The 16,686-nt window shown below is 38.1% G+C and overlaps 1 protein-coding gene across 13 annotated transcripts in view; it reads right to left on the bottom strand.

The window, feature by feature from the left end:
- The window catches only part of LOC131246284 (uncharacterized), a 34,848-nt gene extending 23,011 nt beyond the window's left edge, over positions 1–11,837 (bottom strand). The window contains exons 1-5 of one of the 13 annotated variants that reach the window (XR_009171275.1): positions 11,184–11,835; positions 9,149–11,067; positions 8,815–8,891; positions 4,684–4,863; positions 3,927–4,066 (exon numbers count right to left, since the gene is read on the bottom strand). The gene's annotated coding sequence lies outside the window, so the exon portion shown is untranslated. The other 12 variants (XR_009171279.1, XR_009171276.1, XR_009171281.1 and 9 more) reach the window with 12 other exon arrangements.
- Between the last annotated feature and the right edge of the window lie 4,849 nt (positions 11,838–16,686).

Here is a 16,686-nt window from a genome sequence, read left to right as displayed (position 1 = left end):
CATTCAAATTAAACTGTAAGAATTATGTGTACCAATTTTAGATGCATCATAAACCAAGAGTTTCACTTGCTTAATTATCTAGCAAATAGAATGGGGTACATTTATTGGATGATTAAAAATTAAAAAGTATTAAACATTTTTATTTATGTATGAGACATGTGTTAGGAACTTAGGATCTGTGGAGTCTGATCATCACAGAGGTCAATTTCATAATTTCATATGGAGTTTTATACAAACCTAGTTCATTTGGGGTTTATATATATATATATATATATATATATGAGCCATCATTATATTGAAAGTTGTTTCTTTATTTTTTTTTAAACCTTTGAGCATAGTGGATTGGTGTGAATTTGTGGATATATTAAAAGGGAACCACATAAATCTATGTTGTTGTTTGCATCTCCTCTCTCTCTCTCTCTCTCTCTCTCTCTCTCTCTCTCTCTTGTTAGCTTGTTAGTACACTCACTGTCAGTTCACACTTCACTATTAGCCACCCCCACTAGGGAATCAATACCAAGACCTCAGTGTTGAAACAAGGTAGCTTTCACTTAGTCTACCACTTGAGCTATAGATCTCTCTCTCTCTCTCTCTCTCTCTCTCTCTCTCTCTTGTTAGCTTGTTAGTACACTTACTATCAGTTCACACTTCACTATTAGCCACCCCCATTAGGGAATCGATACCAAGACCTCAGTGTTGAAACAAGGTATCTTTCACTTAGTCTACCACTTGAGCTATAGATCTCTCTCTCTCTCTCTCTCTCTCTCTCTCTCTCTCTCTCTCTCTCAATTTATTGATATTGTTGTGTGTGGTCGAGAAGGGATCCTTCTCCCAACAGTGCGTGTTGACGCTTCATGCAAACTATGTTCACGAGAATAAGGTAATTGTCCGAGCCATCGAGCAAAGAGATTTGAAGAGAATTACTAAAAAAGATCGGGTGATACACAGACAACAATTGAAGAGGCGCATCATGGCGTGTATGACGCAATATATAGGAGACATTTGGGAGATCAAGTCATGAACTTACTGGTGTTGGTTTTCGACAGTTGGAATGCGAGCATGCCAGAATTGAGTTTGTGGCTCAATTCCAACCGAACAACTATGACGCCAAGCACTAAGATAGGTAAATATGCAGTATATGACCTATATTTGATGAGATCAATTACCTATTTAGCCACTCGCTCAATGTGTAAACAAGATCAGACGATATTCAGACGGTAGGGTTTGTCCTCTGATGATAGGTTACGCCTTTGCTTTCCGTATGAAAGGACTTTTCAATACAAATAAAATAGAAATTAGAAAGGGATTCTTACAGTCGGTCGTGGAGAACAACTGCGAATACCACTCCAAGTGAAGAACTGAATTCAGTGTATGAATATAGACTCAAATTTTAGCTAAGATTGCCAACTACTTGATTAATCGCTATGGATTATACTATAGAATGTAAAATAGTGGGCGAGAAGTAAATGATTACACTACGAAATGTAATTGACTTAGCAAGAAAAGTAAAGCGATTTACACTAGGGAATGTAAAAGGATTGGTAATTTGAAAGGATAATTGAAAGATATGTTTGAGTTTGATTGGGCTGGTATGATAAAAAATCTTTCTGCTAAATTCCTTCGCTATTTATAGGTTTACCCAGATCATCTAGATCCTTCCTACGTTCTGACGGTTACTACAACCGTTTGACACTTCGTGACCTACTATGCTTCTTATTTTGCCATCTGTCCTGTGACCGCTTCATCACGATTGCTGCGCTCTAGCTATATTACCATAAAATCCTCTTCGTATATCTTTGCAAATCTTCAAATACATCACGCGGATCCATTAGATCTCATGTAACTTGCTCTGATTGGTTCTCACGAGAAATGGCGACAATAGTGATGAACAATACCATGTGGGGTTCATTCAATATGATTTGGCTGCAGTTTGATCAAATGATTCAAACAACCACCATCAGATCAGATGAAAAAGGGGAAAAATCTATTTTCTATAGTTTTTTCCATACACAATGAAAACCTATAATTTTTTATTTATTATTATTTTTTAAAAAATTTGGAGAAAGGTGGAAGCACATCATCTGTAATTTTATTGATTAGAACAAAAATTACATCCACTTGGGGTAGAATATATTGACTATAATGTATTGACTCAACCTGGTGCGAAGACCGAGTGTTTAAAGATAAAGAATTTGCATGACAATGGGAGAGATAAAGCAAATTGAATTTGCTCAGAGAAGCAAGAACATCAGCCAAGCTGCATGACAATGGCGCTATTTACAAGGGGGATTTGTGGGATGCATTCCAGAAACACGGTTGCATTAGCTTGAGATATGAACTGTCTTTTCTAGACTGAAACATGAATAGGCCACCTTTACAGACTTCCTTCATGGGACTAAATGCAAGTTACAAAAGTCATCAACCATAAGTAATCTAAATTCCCTTCACCTTGCTGCAAGAATTACAATTGACAGCTAGATTTTGAATAAAATTTCATCACAATGTTCATGCAAAGCTACAATTTCTGCATCAACAATTTCTCGATCATACTGTATCTGGAGTATGAAGAGAAAAGCTTTGGTACTCTAATAGGGTGTGATGGTTGATACGCAGGGAATATGAAATTGATAATCATCTCAAACAATCATCATACTATGCTTAAACGCTACGTAACAACAATTCAAACTGTCATCACATCCATGCTCAAACACTTACCTTTCCCTCCTTTCCTACTGAAAAAAGACCTTGACAGAAAATCCACAAAAGTAAATACATATATGAACTTTAATGCAACATCTTCGGTGTTGTTTAAAGTTCATCCTTATTCAAGCACTCAAGCTGATTTCTTCCATTTCTGGTGGAGACATTCCTTTTGAAAGTATTAGTTGTCTCCTCAGAAAAAGTATCAGTTGGCTGCATGCATTCCTTTCTGAATGCCCTCTTTCTTTGTTACTCGGACTGCTGAAGTATGAATATTTATAGAATTCATGGATTTTGGTTTTAGACTCCCAGCTTTCGGTGGTTGAAGATGCAATGCTTTCTCCATCCATGATTCAGGCACCTAAGAATAGGTCTTAGAGGCCAGCAACTGCTCCAAATCTTCTAATACATTGTAGCGATTCCAAGCACTTCGTTCTCAGGTTCTCCAAGTTCCAACATAGAGCTGGGGATGATGTCTCTCCATCAAATCTGTTATCAAATGCTGCCTGTAATGCTCTTGGCATTTGCTGAATAGCTGCAGCATTGAGAATAGGTCTTGGAGGCCAGCAACTGCTCCAAATCTTCTAATACATTGTAGCAATTCCAAGCACTTCGTTCTCAGGTTCTCCAAGTTCCAACATAGAGCTGGGGATGATGTCTCTCCATCAAATCTGTTATCAAATGCTGCCTGTAATGCTCTTGGCATTTGCTGAATAGCTGCAGCATTGCTCTCAATCCAGTTCAACCGTCCAATACATTATGGGTTTAAAGACAAAGGTTATGACCATCATTTTTGTTCCTATAAAATGTTTAGAAGTTTAGAACATAGAAGAAGTCAATAGGAAAATCTATACAGATTACAGAGCCTGGTGGTGCCCTTTAACAACCAGCACCATGGATTGGGTAGAGTTCCCAATTTCTTTCTGAGGAGTTCCCAATTGGTGCACATACATATCAGAGCCAGTTGTTAAATGGAACCTTGTGGCCGGTGAACAGAGTCTCTATGTCTTGACAAGGACTTTCTCCATAGAATTGGTTGTCAAACTCTCATAGTTAAAAAACCTCAAAAGAACAAAGGAATTGAGGAAAGAATAAACACCCAATCATTTCGAGCCAATCTGAACAAGCATATATAATTCAATGTCAAAGCTGTGCCAAGACAAACCTAGCAAATAGATAATGCATGAAGGGAAGGGAACAAAAAAAAAAAAAAAAAACCAACTGACCTTCGTAGTTTATGCCAGAAGGAGAGGGCTTGCACATTGGAGCTCTCCATCCATACCAAAACCAGCAAACTCATTTCTCAAAACAGGAAATCTCCTTTCCATCCTCTTTTCTACTCCAAAAGCCTCTTACCCTCTTCTCACTGTAAAAGATAATATACTAAAACCACCATGGCCCAAAAGCTAGCAATTTTGACATGAAAATCCATGCACAAAACTAACCTAAACACAAAAGTAAAAGCCCAGATGAGAAACAAGTGCAACACAACAAGAAAACCTCCCACTTGATATTTTCACCCCAGAACCACCATTTTCATGAGCTCTAAAGCAAAAAAGATCAGCTTTTTAGCTTCTTCATTCACAAACTCCATAAAAACACTCAGCAAAAACTCAGCTTCAAAAAAAAAAAAACCCTGAAATTCTGCCCCAGTCAGACCACCATTTCACCATCATTTCGAAGATTCAAATTTCCCACCTTTTTTCCTATATTCAAAATCCTCCCAACAACAAAACCCAGATACAGAAACTTAAAATCCCACCACACAAAATCACAAAAATCCCACCTTTGTCATGCAAGCACCTTCAAAATCCTTCCGAAAACAAAACCCAAAATGCCAAATTCAATCCTCCAAGCAAACAAAGCTCAAAATGCCAAATTCTTTTTTTTTCCAAACAAACACACTTGAGAAATCGTCCTTGAAGCTAATGAAGCTACAATCAGCACAAAGAAATTAGGAGAAAATAGTTTCAAAAAAATTACCTGATTTCATCTTTTCATCAAGAGCCCAATTGAGTGCCCTTTGAGCTGGTTCAGTCAAGGGAGGATGCTCAGGATTGAAATAGTACATGTCTGACTTTCCAAGTAACTTGATAGTTCCCTCTCGTACTTTGAAAAGAGTACTTCCATTAGCACATAAAAACTTAGACGCAACAATGGTTCCTGCAAACAAAAAGATATAAGAAATACTAAACAAGAAAGAGATGGGATTTAGTGTTTGTTGAAAAACAATATTAACATCTGATCATACCTTCCGGAAAAGGTGCCACAAAAGAGAAAGAACATGAGTTACCTTGGTAAAGAGGAATATATGATACACTGGTCAAAAGAGAAAGGAGAAGCACGATACACTATTGAACTAGACGTTAACAATAAACATGAGAGCCACCAGCAAATACTTACATATAAAAAATAAAATAAGATAATAGAGTCCTAGAGTGAAGGGATATCTTTCTGAACACAGTAGCATGTTTCATTTCATACTGTTCTTACACAAGCACAAAATAGCTTAATACAGATCTCAACCTCTGATTATCACAAATGAGGTTGTAAGAGAGGTCTAAAGCTTGCTTGCAAATAGCAAGAGTCATCAACCAAATGCTCAACTCATAGCTACTAAATTATATTGTATAAATCACTCAGGAGATACAAATTGGACACCTTATTAGGACACAACTCAGTATTTGCAATTAATTACAGAGACAAGCTCAACGAAATTTGCTATAAGTAACAAAAAGTTCTTTGGAGGCTTCAGACGGAGTAGGGTGTCTGCTTTATTTTGTTTCCGTAGAATCCATATAGACCAACATGCACATCTTGTATTTCAATTCCTCTGTGCCATAGGCTGAGATGGGCACACGTAGCTGATAGGCTGAGATGGGCACACGTAGCTGAATTGAATTGTGAAAATTTATTTTTACGAAGAGGAAACAACAATAAATGACAATGTTTCTTAGAATTCATAATGAGGAACTAGCACACAAATTGCGGTTACAATTCCTTCCAGCTTGAAAGGAATGCCATTGTGGTTTGGAGGCCAATTTCTCAATGATACAAAGGGAGGTAACTGTAATTTGATCGTTTCCATGCTTCTACTCTAGTAGAGTTACTAGAACATTACAATTGAATTCCACATTGCATCCAAATACACCCCACAGATTACTACAAATTTATCTGGAAAAAAGTCAATTTGGAGAGAGAGAGAGAGAGAGAGAGAGAGAGAGAGAGAGAGAGTCATCTCTTTCTTGTTCTACAATTTCTTCAATGGGAGAAAATTATCTTCAAATTTTAACTTCATGTTCTGCATATAGATGTCCACCATGTCACCACACATTTGCTCGACGGGAATATGACACGGGGGAGGACGTGAGGACGAGCACCGTCTTTCTCAGGGGGATAACTGTTCTGTTTCCATGGAACTTCTCTGGACTCCTCATAGAGACTCCTCGAATCCACGAGGAAAAGAACGAGAAAAATAGAAAATAAATTCTATAAAATTCGAAATTGATTGACGAATGAAATAAACGAGTTCACAACCCTTTAAATAGGGATACCAAGCAATAGGAGAGAAATCAAAAGCAAACTATAATTAAAACTCCTAGAATTCGCAACTTACTATAAATAGTAAACTTACTATTTATAGACAGTCGTGATGTCTACTAGTGCGCAAGGTTTTCGGCCAAAAATAGTATGTGTCCTATTTGGCTTCACCAAGCTGTTCTCCTAATTATTCTAAGCTCTTTTCACGTTAGGTGCAACTCCTAAAGCCCAACGGATGAAGAGTTAAAATCAAACTAAAACTTATTATTTATAGTAAAAACAGAATTAAAACATGGAATTCAGCCGTCGATATAATGGAATCTCGCAAATTCGGTGTGGGCAACCCGGCATAGTCGGGTTGGCTGGCTAAAGTAGCTTGTCCTACACTAAAATCATATATGTTACGTCGAGTAACTCATTCCGGTTTGCGAGATATGCCTGTTTTAAGGTTTTGACGGTCTTGATGACTTCTTCCTCCGATTTGGCCTTCTCTGATCCATCTTGGACATGAAAGTGTCCGCAACCCGCTCTACATTAGTCTCCTCCACTTCAAAAGAACTCGTCCTCGAGTTCTCATGTTGTTTCGGTTCATGATACTTGGTCTAGTGCGCCATAATGATACTCATATCAAAAGTTATGATCAATTTACGGTCCACCTTCTTTTGGTCCAACTATGCTAGGAATGTATCTGTGACACCTTCTACATCAGAATATAGTTGCCGCTGTAGAAAAATAATTGTCCAAACATGATAAGCAACCAAAAAAAAAAAAAAAACAGCGAGAGAGAGGGAGAGAGAAAAAGAGTGCAGCAACACACTTCGCATTTCTAAGTCATATAAAAAGGCTCATTACCAACAATTAGCAAAAAATGTCTAAAGTCCTTGCTGCTCAAAATCAACATCTAAGCATTAAAAAGTAGAATATAATATTGTACACTACATGATAATGCATTCTACATCATATAAAGAGAATCTAGCAGATTTACAATTTATGCCAATGAAAGGAGTCTTGCCTTCTTCATCTTAAAATAAAGTAGGAAAAAAGGCACATTACCAACAATTAGCAAAAAATGTATAAAGTACTTGCTCGAAATCAACATCTAACTCTAAGCATAAAAAAGTAGAATATAATATCATACACTACATGATAATGCATTGAACATGTGCTTTCGTAGTTAACATACATGTTCCATTAAGTCAAGGCAAAGAATATCTACTAAGTTCACTTCGGTTTAAGATAATTAGAATGATATTGGATCATCCAAGTACATCTCCACCCTTACTCCAATATATCATTATCTCTGTGTCTAAGCTACTTTCCCTTCTACTCCCAACTCCTTACTGGAGCAGGCTGGAGTAGGCTGTAGGATAATTCAAGACCCCATGCTCTCAACTCCCAACCTAGCCTATGTTGTATGGCCAGAGGTTCTCATGGTACACCTTTGTAGTTCTTACAATGTGTTGCAACCCATAAAAGAAATTGTGAGAACCTCACACACTTTACAAAAACTTCCTAAAACCACTCTGTCTATTAACATAAAATGCATTTAATGAAGAAAGCACCTCTATAACCATTTGGGCTTGAACCATACCTAGAAACATAATAAAATCTCCAAACAACTTAAAAGAAACTAAAATACTACAAAAAAGTAGAGCTGGCTGTTCATGAGAGTGGAGAGACTGACATATCAGAGGTGGTTACAAATGCATGATCATTAGGTTGGCCAAACGTCTATAAAATAATGAATGGTTAAAGAGAAACCGACCAGCAGTCCACTGCGGTCCACCTGATGGCCTGATCAACTTGATATCTTAGACAAAGAATCCACGTAGTGGGATCATGTGATTGCCAGATTTCAGCTGCACTGTGCTAGCCTGACTCCCGTGGGCATTGGATGGCCTTGCTTGCCTCAAGCTAAGCGCTTGATGTGACGAACATACATCAGATCCACCCTTTCCATCAGGCAAGTCACCAGATTTTCGCCACGAGTCCTTGAAAATCATTCCAATCAAAAACTTAGGCCACACGACAGGGGACATTGTAAAGTCATGCCTAAATGCTCTAAATTTACGTGGTGTGGCATGGATGAGTATTGGGATATCGTGATTTTTATGGAATCCATTCATCCTTGAATGGCGGCTTAGATGAGTGGATTGGACGGCAAATAGACACCGCAGTAGACCCACACATAATTTGTACGATTTTAATGGTGGAACTTACCATAAACTGTTTCCCATTGTGTAGCCCACCTTAGTGGGTGGGTGGATCTACTACCCATGAAGTCATCCGCATGAGTGGAGCAGTGGATCCCCTCCCCATGAATTCATTTGTCTGCATGAGTGGATGGGCAGATCTCCTCCACATCAAGTCATTCTGTGCACGTCAGTTAAAGTTACACCCTAGTCAGTCAGTCATGCAATCATTTTAGATCTCAGGGGATGCTAAGCTTGGAAAAGTGAAGAACTAGAAATGCTTCCACATGCAAGAGGGTGTGATTCCCTATAAACGCAATAATTAACACATCAATAACTGCAAAATAAATATAAAAAAGAAAGTGATAAATCTCCTTCTCACCAATTTCTCGGAATGGGAATATCTCAGAAGATTTTAGAGTTTGATGTTCTTCTCATGGTAATATTCAGAAAATCTCCCTGAAAACAAAATATTTATTAGAAGTTAATAAATAATTCCAAAATTTTGAATTTATATGCATAAAAAAAAAAAATCCTTTAATAAATTTTGCATATAACCATAAAAATTTAAAATATTCTAAGATTTTGAATATCTCATGATATTATCATGGTAGTATCGCTTTATCAATTTCCCGTTAAAGTATCGCGAACTTTTAAAATCCTTGGCAATGTCTGTCACAAGGTAAAACATGAGCTAATGAAAGAAATTACTTCACCTTTTCCGCATCAAAGAGAGGAAGCTTCTTCAACTGTGATCAGGCACTTTCATAAATGCTGGGGTAGAGGGACTTGGCATTCTCGTCTTCCCACTCTAATCCTTCCCACCATTCTCTCTCACCTGCTATTCCTCCTTTTATTTCATTGATGCTTGAACAGAAGAGGGGGAGCTTCTTCAACCCAGGACACGAAATTACATGGATCTCTTCCAAAGATACAAAACTAAGTCGCTGGCTACGAATGCTTGCTAATTTCGGCAAGTTCTCCAAATATAGGGAGTGTAATCTTGGGAATGAATTATCTAGCAGCATGTCGCCTTCTATAATCCTCCATTTTGGAACAGTACGATACTTGAAGCTTCTCTAACTGATGTAGATGTTCTACCATCCATACTAGAGGAGAAGAGACACCTTAAATTGGGACATTCTACAAGATATATATTTCTTAGGTTTTGAAGGCATGTGTTCGGTGGAGGTGCTCCACCATCGAATACCTTCTCCAAGTTTGGTAAACCAACGAGATCCAACTGCTGTAAACATTGCAATGCATATTCTTCAACCTCTCTCCAGTCTATAATGCATTCCACTCCACTGAATCCATAGACTTCAAGATGTCTCTGCATTTTTCGAAGAATAAAGAGATTGAATGTTTTATCAAACCCTCAATCCCGCAGGGGAAATTGTGACATCCACAAATGCTTATCTGCTTATCAGAAGGATGCATGAGGATATCACTCCCTTGATAGACAAGCTGAACATGGAATCTTCTCAACCCTGAAAACCATCGATGGAACAAACCATATGGGATGAGGCCATTAAGATTGGACATGGTGATTCTTAAAGAACTCAGCCATGTCATGGTCACAGCCTCACCAAAAGTAGCTCCATCAACATATCCCAGCCCCAACATGCTTAGATCCTCCAGACTAGGTAGCCTGAATATCATATTCAATGGAACTGCGGGGAGATGAGAACATGATAGATTTAACCTCTGAAGTTTAACCAAGCTTGCAATGCCTTGAGGAAACTTTTTGAGGCCAGAGTGTGAGAGCTCAAGAAGTTCGAGTTCCTTCAAATTTCCCAATGCTAGCACCTCCACTAGATGTCTACAATATCTTAGAATGAGCGCACGTAGATTCAACAATAGCAATAACGACACTGGAGAGATTTGATGCAAGAATGACTTAGATCAAGGATCTGAAGTTTCAGCATGAGCTCGAAGAAACTACTGTGAACGGTACATAATTGATTGTTGTCATTGAGAAACAAGGAGACCAAGTTAGGGCAATCGGGCTTAATTTGGAGATCTTTTATTTTGTAGCGTATCAATGAAATCCTTACAATCTCTCCCCACATTTTCTCTTCTGGTGGCTGCACTAGTCCCTCCCCGGCTTTCACAAGGAATTCTGAGCCCTCGTTGGATGATGACAACCATTGTGAAGTGATCCATATAGCTAAGTCGCGGAGCAAATCATGAATCTTGACATGTACATTAGCTACAAACCCTTCCTCCAAGAGGCATGCGTCCTTGATTCTTTCAAGGATGTCATGCCCCTTGTTAGATGCTTCTTCCAAGTTATTCACATTTTTGATGAATCCTTCCTCCACGGCCTAGTATGTGTTTAGATGATCTATTTTTATATTATAATCTTCCGGAAACAATGAACAATACAGGAAACATGATTTGATCTTATCGTTTTCTAGGCAATCATAACTAAGTTTCAAAGGAAGAAACACCTTACACTCCATACTTGGAACCTCAGGTGATGATCCTTTCAATGCCCTCAATGCATTCTCCCATAGCGCCCGTCCCACTATTTTAATTGCAAGTGGTAATCCGCTGCACTCCTCCACAACCTTCTCTGCTACCGGTCGAATCTCCAATGACAGAACCGCATCCACCCCCATTGCATTACACACTGCAACCGATCAGGTGGTTATCATGATCTTGCATCTTTTTTGCTTGTCTGGCTTTGGAATTCCGACTTGATCCGAGGTAAATTATTCCCATAGATCATCTAAGATGAGCACATACCTCAGACTCTTCAACCGCACAAACAACATGTCCCTCGTCTCTTCATTTATGTGAAATTGCAACCCAAATCACAACGTTGAAGTCATCAATTCCAATGAACATATTCTTTATGTCTTTCGTGAAAGTGGTTTTCCCAATTCCTCCCATCCCGTAAACACCTACGACGCCATTCTCCTCGTCGTGTAAGCATTGCCATATATGCCCCATGGTTTGCTCAGATGTGCTTTGTTGTCCTAAAGGTGGCGATGTTTGCATCTCCAACACCCACGGCCGGCGAGGGCTCTCAGCCACCTTTTAGAAGACTCCTTTTATTTTGAGGTTTTTGACATCTTCGATCTTTTTAACAACCCTTTTACCCAGTTTGTAGCGAGAGAAGTGATCGGCGCAACAACCATTCAAACACGTTTTCTGCTGCTCGAATTCCGATCTGATAGAATCGACTTGAGCTCTGATATTGGTGACGTTCACGAGCCATTTCTCCACTTGGGGTTTCCGTTTCTTTCCGACTGACATAGCATGATCGAGGTCCGCTTGAATTTGGTCACGCTTGTCTTGCCGTTCTTCCGTTTCGCTCTTCGATGTCTCTACGTTGTTATTGAGGTGTTTAAGATAACCGATTTGCAGAGAAACATGAGAGGAAGAGAATGATCTGAACAACTGGACCCAACTAGTCCATTCTAGATGGATGGATGGGAGGAAGGAAATGAAAGTGGCGTTGGAAATAAGATGCCATGAGATCTGGGTATGTGACTACTTTTGAGAAGATGGAAGAAAGGAAGAAAAACTGTAGACAAAGGAGGGGAGCCAATTAGGTGCCGAAATTGCCTCAACCAACACGGCGTGGGGTCCAACTTGATGAATATATTGTATATCCAGGCCGTCCATCCGTTTTTACGTATCATTTTCGGTATTTTTATATATATATATATAAAAGAAGTATATATTGATCTCTGGTGGGCCACATCATAGGAAAGAGTATTGATTGGACGCCTACCATTAACAAATTCCCAGGGCCTACAGTAATGTTTATTCTCCATCTAACATGTTGATCAGATCACATGGACATGGATGAAAGGTAAAAGCGAACATCACCTTCATCGAAACCTTTTGTCTTTCACAAGAAATTTTTAATCGTTAATTATCAATTTTTCCTGTGGTGTGGTCCACCTGATATTTGGATCTTCTTCCTTTTTTTTGTTCATATAATAGTATGATCTGGAAAAACGGATGAACGGAGTGGATATATAACATATACATCAATGTAATCCCTACATTCAGGGATGCACCGTGTTGGGTTTGGCCGGGGCCGCACCTAATCAGGAAAGAAAGTGGAAAAATAGCGAGAGAAAATTGATGGGAGGAGGAGACGACCTCAGAAATCAGAACCGATCGCGACCGTATCCAGCGATATGGGTGCGACCCTGACCGTGGGTCCACTTCGATGTATGAATTGCATATCTACGCGGTCGATCCATTTTTCAAGATCATTTTATAGTATGCATTGCAGAATGAAGAAAATCCAAATCTCAGGTGGATCACACCAAAAGAAACAATGGTCATTAAACATCTACCATTAAAAACTTAGGTGTCTAATGTAATGTTAATTTTCCATCCAACCTGTTGATAAGGTCACACAGTACTGGATGATCGGAAAACAAAATTATCAGCTTGGTCCAAAACGATTTGGTCCGTAAAAAGTTTCTAATGGTCATTCACCACTGTTTCCTGCAGTGGGGTCCACCTGAGATTTAGACTGATTGATTTTTTGGCACATGCCATAAAATGATATGGAAAACATATGGACCGTTCAGATATACGTCTCATGCATTGAGATGGGCTCAAAGTCAGAGTCCCGCCCACATTGCTCCAAGTGCCCCCACATGCATGAAGTTCCCATAGCTGGAAGCGACATCCGGCCCACTAAAATATCCCTCGGATATCCACCGTGTGAATCTACCACCGAGGCAGTAAGGACGGTCATCCACCTTATAGCTTCACCCTTCATAAGACTGCTATTTACAGAGCACTCACTGGCCACTGCTCTCTCCTCCTTCACATGTGTGTATGCACGTGTGAAGTAACACTCTACATATGTGTACACACATGTGGAGCTCCTCTGCCTGCACCCTCTCTTTCTCATGTCCTTGGTGGTTTTTCGACAAGCATACTTCCAAACCTGCCGCCCCATGACCTTCCTTATGCACGTGTGATGCATAGTGGACCACACCACAGGAAAACAATAGTGATGGGATATCCACCGTTAAAATGCTCCTAAGGCCCCCTGTACTGTTTATTTGACATCAAATTTGTTGTTCATACGGACCCAAATGAAGGGAACACACAAAGATCAGCTTGATCCAAAACTTTTATGGCTCCCAAAAAGTTTTTAATAGCCATTGTTCATTCTACACTCTTCCCTATAATGTCGTTCACTTGAGATTGAAATATACCTCATTTTTTGTCCCAGAACGTAAAATGATCTAGAAAAATATATGGATGATATGGATGAAACACATACATCATTGTGGGGCCCATAGCGGACCGACCACCAGCCATTGGTTGGTGGCAGGGGGAGTAGCCAATCTGTTTCCCTGCCAGATGGGGTCGTGTATTAGGCGAGGCCCTCATCGTGGGGCCCACTTCAATGTCCACATTAAAGGTTAATGTTCTAAAATCATGATGACTTGGATAACACAAGTAGGATCCGAGCACTATAGTCAGCCTAATCGGAAAATAAAACAATTTAAATATTTTAATAAATGATATAAAAAATTAGAAAATCATGAATTTACACCATTGATATATATTCTCAAGTGCTGGTGATTTTAAAAATTCATATCTATAGAATAATGAATATCAAAGAAATGTAACAAGTTGAGAACCTCTTTTATCTAAGAAATCTGATTGATTCAGGATAAGTTTATCCATCAATATGGATCTCATAAGATAGAAATTTATGGATCTCACAAGAGAATAAAAAATAAAACCAAAATAATAGATAACATGCATACACCATTCTTTTCATCATTAAAACAATTAATCATCATAAGTTAAAGAATTATTAAACACATGTGCTTCCCTTTTAGCTCGGGCTAGAAGGAACTTAGAAAAATATAATTAGAATAGAGAAAGAATGCAACGAGATAGAAATAAATGCAAATAGAAAAGATTAAAATTTTTTTTTTAAAAAAAGAACTTATAAGACTTAAATAAAATTAAAAACTCTTTAAAAACTCTAAATCTTTTTCTTGAATGCTTCTAATGATGCTTATGAATGCTCTGAGAAGCCCTATTTATAAGTGGGAACTCCAATTTTCGTACAAAGTTGAAAAACTCTAGGACAAATTTACGTAGTTTCTCAAAATATGCTATTCTAGTTCACATATCACATTCCTCACTTAGTTAGCTAGGGTGTATTGTGAATTCAGTACATCAAATTACAACTCACTTTAAACTAGTGATTAGATAATAGAACTCAAGTTTATAATTTTCAGTTATCAGAATTCTAACTACTATAGACCTATATTAAGTATTAACTTTGCTTTTGGAATTCGCATAATATCATGTTCACATTCTTGTATATAAACATATTATTTTGAAAATATTGAAAAAGATTTCTCATAAACCTAAAAAAAATAAACTTAAACCCAACTGAAACATTTTAAAAAATAATAATAAATAAATAAACCGAAATCTAAAAAAAAAAAAAACTCACATAAAAGACTATCCACACCCCCCAACCTAAAATCTATATTGTCCCTAATGCAATGATAATGTAATGTAGAGAACAATAAAAATAAAAGAAATGGTGGATAGTACCTACCATGAAAAACTCATCTGCTAGGTGACACTAAAAAAATTTAAATATAATACAAATCTTACATAAATGCTCCGTCAGACTAGGAGAATCAATTTGGATATTTTGACTCATGAAGAAGGAAGGACTCCTTTTCTAAATGAAAGTTTTCCGCATAAGACTTCAATCTCTAACCATTAACCTTGTACACATTGTCATTACGTGGATTCTCAATTTTAACAGCCCCATGAGTATAAACATTCTTTACAATGAAAGATTTTGTCAATCTTGATCTTAATTTTTCCGGAGAGAACTGGAAATGAGAATTGTTCAATAAGATCTTTTGCTGAGGTTCAAAATTCTTCCTAAGGATGTTTTTGTCATGAAAAGCTTTGGTCATCTCTTTCTAGATTTTAAAATTTTCATAGAAGCCTCTCATCAACTCCTCTAATTCATTCAACTCTAATTTCTTTTGTCCACTTGCTTGGTTTATGTCAAAGTTTAATTTCTTTATTGCCCAGTAGGCTCTATGTTCCAATTTCACAGGCAAGTGACAAGCCTTCCCATGCACCAATCTTTATGGAGACATTCCAATCGGGGTCTTATAAGCAGTCCTATAAGCCCATAAAGCGTCGGATAGTCTGAGGGACCAATCCTTCCTATCTGGCCTTATAATTTTCTCTAAAATGTGTTTGATTTCCCAATTAAAATTCTCAGCTTGCCCATTCGTTTGTGGCTGGTATGTAGTACTCACTTCATGCTTGATGCTATATTTATTCATCAAAGCCTCAAATGTCTTATTGCAAAAGTGAGACCCGTCATCACTAATGATGACTTTTGGAGTTCCAAATCTAGAAAAAATATTTTTCTTTAGAAATCATATGACCACTTTGTTATCATTGGTCCTACTCGGAACTGCCTCAATCCACTTTGAAACATAGTCCACACTAACCCATATATAAAAAAATTCAAAAGAAGATTGACATGGGCCCATAAAATCAATACCTCAACAATCAAATATCTCCAATGGTAAAATTGAGGATAAAGGCATCATGTTACGCCGGGACACTCTTCCCAGCCTTTCACACGGACATGGATGAAAGGCAAAAGAGAACATCACACTGATCGAAACCTTTTGTCTTTCACAAGAAATTTTTAATTGTTAATTATCAATTTTTCCTGTGGTGTGGTCCACCTGATATTTGAATCTTCTTCTTTTTTTGCTTCATGCATAATATGATCTGTAAAAACGGATGAACAGAGTGGATATACAACATATACATCAATGTAAGCCCTAGGTTCAAGGATGCACTATGTTGGGTGAGGCCGGGGCCGCACCTAAACAGGAAAGAAAGTGGAAAAAAGCAAAAGAAAATTAATGGGAGTAGACGACCTCAGAACCGATCGCGACTTGCTGTGAACCGTATCTAGACACATGGGTGCGACCCTGACCGTGGGTCCACTTCGATGTATGAGTTGCATATCTACGCGGTCAATCCATTTTTCAAGATCATTTCATAGCATGCATCTAAGAATGAAGAAAATCCAAATCTCAGGTGGACCACACCAAAAGAAACAATGGTCATTAAACATCTACCGTTAAAAACTTCATAGTGTCTAATGTAATGTTTATTTGTCATCCAACCTGTTGATAATGTCACACAGTACTGGATGATCGGAAAAAAAAAAATATTATCATCTTGATCC

This window comes from Magnolia sinica, chromosome 5 (assembly GCF_029962835.1).
Source record: "Magnolia sinica isolate HGM2019 chromosome 5, MsV1, whole genome shotgun sequence".
Classification (NCBI taxonomy): domain Eukaryota; kingdom Viridiplantae; phylum Streptophyta; class Magnoliopsida; order Magnoliales; family Magnoliaceae; genus Magnolia; species Magnolia sinica.
The sequence above is the reverse complement of the archived record's forward strand: the minus strand, read 5'-3'. Positions and strand labels throughout refer to the sequence as shown.